Source organism: Suncus etruscus, chromosome 10 (genome assembly GCF_024139225.1).
Source record: "Suncus etruscus isolate mSunEtr1 chromosome 10, mSunEtr1.pri.cur, whole genome shotgun sequence".
Classification (NCBI taxonomy): domain Eukaryota; kingdom Metazoa; phylum Chordata; class Mammalia; order Eulipotyphla; family Soricidae; genus Suncus; species Suncus etruscus.
This window is the reverse complement of record NC_064857.1, coordinates 32,419,657-32,424,940: the sequence shown is the minus strand read 5'-3', so window position 1 is coordinate 32,424,940 and position 5,284 is coordinate 32,419,657. Positions and strand designations below refer to the sequence as shown.

The 5,284-nt window shown below is 33.0% G+C and overlaps 1 non-coding gene across 1 annotated transcript; it reads left to right on the top strand.

Moving 5' to 3' along the window:
* The first annotated feature begins 4,261 nt into the window (after window positions 1-4,261).
* On the top strand, window positions 4,262-4,429 carry LOC126021210 (U1 spliceosomal RNA). Its single transcript, XR_007499811.1, has one exon. It is a non-coding gene; the product is annotated as a U1 spliceosomal RNA (small nuclear RNA).
* The last annotated feature ends 855 nt before the right edge of the window (window positions 4,430-5,284 follow it).

Sequence of the window (5,284 nt, the reverse complement as noted above, 5' to 3'; positions counted from 1 at the left end):
TCAATATGAAAGTCAGTACAAGATAATTTCAAGAGAAAAAAACAGATATTGAATCAGAAAAAAAAAAAAACAAAAAACAAAAAAAAACCTTTCTCATGACCCAATTCTTCTGAACAGACTAAAAGAAAGAATTACTGGAACAATGGCTGCCCTTCCTAAGAAGGAAGTGTTTTATTTTTTTACTTTTTGTTTGTTTGTTTTTAAACCTCAGTGATGGAGGTCAAGATACAAAAGAAGGGATAGGCTGCATCAACTATTCCTATCTACTAGAGTATAAAAAAACATGTAACTGTTCCTACATATAGGGTACTCACAACTTACATAAATGTTTTAATTGAGTTCTGAATCAGTAGCCAGATTCTGTTTTGAAATATGGTGATAGAAAAAAATAATTTCAATGGATGTTGACTCAAATTTTTTGGATGTAAACAAATGATTCTTTTTTTAATAATTTTTATTGTGACCAAAGTGAATTACAAATTTTTCATAGTAATATTTAAGGTACCTAGTGACAATGAATCAGCGGCATTCCCTCCACCAGTGTTGTCCACCCTCCACCCCTGTTCCCATTATGCATCCCATGTCTCCCTCTTTTGCCCCCCTAGACTGCTAGTATAACTGGTCTCTTCTGTGTATGCTTGTTATAGATTGGGTATTGATTCTGTTGTTATTGACTTTGGGTTTGGTATTTAAGTCTGATCATTTTTTATTTCTACTCAATGTTTATACGACTGTTTGGGCCTGGTATCATCCATTTCTTTCCCCCCCTCTATGTTGACTCAAATGTTTTAAAACAGAATGTATCAAAAACAATTTATGAGTCTGTAATACACATGTGAGAGACAGAAATGCTGGAAAAGGATAATTATAATGAATTTTCCAAATCTTTCTATTCTTTCTGGAGCAGTCTTAGTGTCCACTTCTGAAAATTTGATATAACATTAGCTTAATAAGTTTTGTTTGAAGTATATATTTTATAAATAAATGCAAAGATAGCTAATTTAATAACTTGATTAAAAGAAAATTATTAATTTTAAGGAACAATAAAATATGATGTACACTGTAGTTATACTATGTCAGACAGATGATAGGTGAGTATCAGAAATCTGTCATAATAGTTTTCACATTAAATTACTGGCATTTGCTTTAATCAGAGATTAGCTACATATTTTAGTTTGTAATTTAAAAGTAAACAGTTTTATTAAAATGAATTTGGCATATATATGAATACATATTTATGGAGAGATATTTAACCAATCAATAAAAGGAATAAGATATAAGAATATAAGAGCCTGGCTTTATATTTTTCAGATTTTTTTGTCACATGTATTTGCAAAGCTTTTTGTTGTTGTTATTTTTTTTTATTATTTTTGACCAAACTTGGCAGTTATCAGGGTTTACTTCTGATTCTGTGCTCAGTGATTCTCCTGTCAGTGCTTGGGGGAATCATATGGGATACTGGGGGTCGAACTTCAGTTGGCCATTTGCAAGGCAAGTGTCCTAACTCCTGACTGTCATTTAGGCCCTAAAAAGTTTAAACAAAATTTATACTACTCAATTGCTCTCTTGTCTATCTGTGCTTATAACGGGGCATAGCCAATACAGAGTCTCTAGACTCTTAGAACCTATTTTATCTGTATGAAATATCTATGCAATTCTTTCTCAGCACCTCTACTTTTCTGTTTAACTAAGAAAAAGTCATAGTTTTTTTTAAATAATGAATTCATTTAAAGAAAAGTTGTAAAACTTTAAACAATTAAATTGCTAATAAAACTTGCTTAAAGAAGCGCCATTTTGGCATCTCAAATTGACTAATATGCTATGTGTCATAATGTAAAAATGCTTAAAAGCATTTAACTTTTGACTTGTTATTTTTTTGTGGTTAATCTTTCCTTTAGCTGTGTTAGATCCACTGGACCTCTGAAGGATAAATTATTTGTTCATAATGATAAAACTACTGGATATTATTGGAAGGCCATCGAATTACATTGAGACCGTTGAATTACATTTTCTACAGTAGTATAAAATAACTTGCAGAGACAACTTACTACATGCATTATGTGATGAAATGGCTAAAAAAATACATAATTACCAAGTCACTTGAATATAAGAAAGGAACATTATAAATATATAAAAATTGACTCTATATCTCAGAGCTATTGTACTAGCTGTGTGAAGTATCTGCACTTTATGAAACTCTTTGAAATTCATGAAATTTTTATGACTTACAGGTAAACTTGTCAGCATTTAATTGAGTAAGAGATTCTTGAAAGCTTTCATTGCAATTGTTAATTCAGCACCATTGTTCTCTCAGGCTGTTATGTGACCCAACAGGCAGGGAGAACAATATTGCTGAATATAATTGGCATATGTCAGCAAAATATAATTAGTAACAAGACTCTGAAATGCTCTTTTTTGTTGATTTAAAAAATTAAAGATTTCTTTTTGGATAAAATTATACCTTGGAATTCTCTCCTATTTCAAAGAAGATAGAGAATATTTTATTTAAAGTGAATTAATTTAAATTATGATCCAGAAGTGTGCATTATTTCTAAAATATTGTAAAAACGGTGAAGGATTATCTTTCCTTCAACAGGTTTTTAGTTTAATTTGGAATGAGGATTTTGCATAGAAAATATGGAGCATTATATTTATAAAAGGTGTTTTGCAAATTCCTAGACGAAACCAACTCTGTTCCCTTGACTTCCCTTTCTTGAGTTTTGAAAGAAACACAATGAAGAAGCCAGAGTGAAACGCAATGTGTAGGTTGCTTGCCTTGCACGTGGCCAACACACCCCATGTGTGTTCTTGAGTACCATCAGGAGTGACCCTTGAGTTTAGAGCAAACATAGCTAGGTATTGTTTGTGTTATTTTGTGGCCCAGAACAAACAAAAAGATATATATTAGTAGGTTGTATCTTAGAATTTGTAATTTGCTTGAATCTGATATGAAATGTATAGAATTGGGACCAGAGTGGTGGTGCAGTGGTAGAGCCTTTTCCTTACATGCTGCTAACCTAGGATGAACCGAGGTCCAATCCCCTGGCATCCCATATGGTCCCCCAAGCCAGAAGCGATTTCTGAGTGCATAGCCAGGAGTAACCCCTGGAGTAATCACTGGGTGTGGCCCCCCAAAAACAAAAACACACAAAAAAAACAAAGAAATGCACATAATCAAAGTTTGCATCCCTTATCACATCACCTCACATATTAAGATATATTATAGCTAATGTTGGTAATGAGGAAAATTGTCTTCTACCTACTATTAAAATTAAGATAGACATATTTTATATCATAAATGAATTTGGAAAGAATAATATTACTACAATATGAAAATATTTGGTAGCAGAAAATATTGCTAAACATTTCTTTACATATAAAAGAATACCTGGAAAACTTTCAGCAGAACCCAGGATTGAAGTAAAATTCAATTTTCATGAATAGGTATTTTAGAATCACACTTAGAAACATAACTAGTTCACCTAAGTATGTTCTAACTTTGTGGTAATAACAAATTTGAGTGTATGGTCCTATCTAATTTGTCCGACACTTTAGTGGGGACCGAGTCAAACAATAAAGGCAAGGAAATAGATGCTTAAATCTACATTCTTACTCAAATCTATGCTGGTGATTCATGCATGTCACATGTAAGTGACAGGTCCCAAATACATTCTCTTGCAAAGTTGGTCTTCACATTTTTAATTTATCCCAGCCCTGTGGCTTCCTCCCCATTCACTGTCTCATCTTGGAATAATAGGTTGTGAGGTTCTTGGGACTCCTTTCTTAGTCTTCCTGGAATCTAGTTCTCATACAATTTTCTCTGTCCATGTATTTTATTTTTCTTCAAATCTTCTATATTTTTAGATGTTCACTTGGACCATGACTAATTAACACTTAAGTTTATCTATCTCAATAACATCATCTTACTCTACTATTTAGAGATAATTAAAAAAATTTTTTTTTCGATCACACCTGCTTACCCTCAAGGGTAACTCCTGGCTATGTGCTCATAAATCGCTTCTGGCTTGAGGGACCATATGGGACGCCAGGGCATCAAACCGAGGTCTGTCCTAGGCTAGTGCACGCAAGGCAGATGCCTTACCACTTGCACCACTGCTCTGGCCCCTAATTCTCATGAATAAAAAAAAAAAAACTCTTCATACTATATGAATTTAGGGAGGGAAAGAGAAAGTAAGAAAACATTTATTTTTTTGGACTGCAAAATTTGTATTTTTAAAAAAAATTTTTTAATTGATTTACTATACTTACCTGGCAGGGGAGATACCACGATCAGGAAGAAAGGTAGTTTCCTCGGGGTGAAGCTCACCCATTGCACTCTGGGTGTGCTGACCCCTGTGATTTCCCCAAATGTGGGAAACTCTACTGCACATTTTATGGTAGTTGGGGACTACGTTAGAACTCTCCCCTAAAAAAAAAGATTGAATCACTGTGATATTCTGTTAGAAAGCTGTTCCTGATTGAGCTTCAGTCATACAATAACAACCTATTTCAAGTATTGTGGAAGCTATATTGGATTCTGACTTTTAGACTTTTCAAAGTTCTGTGCACTAAAATACTGCCTACTAGCTAGACTTATTTCAATTAAGATAAAGGTCTAAAAAGCTGGAAATAAACCCAATTATTTAATGCAAATGGGTAAATAAAGATCACCAACAAATCAGGCTCTGGGATGGGAATACTTCCCCACAATAAATAATATACACAGAAAGTAAATAAATTGTTCAAAAATAAGCTGACTGCCATAAAGGAGTGTAATGTAGTAATGTAAGAACTAGGTAGATTACAGTACAGATAAAATCTAGTCATGGGAAAATTTCATGAGTACCAATTACACAACCAAAACAGATGTATCTAAGTGATGATTATTGACATTTTCAAAATTTTCCACTTTATTTCTTTAATTTGGGGAAGCCTAGAGCTGTGAGGAGGGACTACTCTGGCTCTGGGATTGAGACTTGTTCCTGATACTATTTGGGTATACAGTGTGAGGACAAGGATAGAACCTAGGCCTACTGCATTTAAAACATGTATCCAGCTCTGAAACTATCTTTTATTACTTCCTCTATTAAAAAGATTTTCAGAAAAGAAAATATTTCTTTGTTTAAGAATATATGATATATGAAACTTAGAACCAATTATTTCTAAGAAGGCTGATTAGATAAATTAAGATTTGGAAACGACTGAATCATAAGGGAAGATCTTACCAATTTTGATCTGTTTGTTAATCTTCAAAATGTGCTATTGATTTAAAGCAATAGCTATA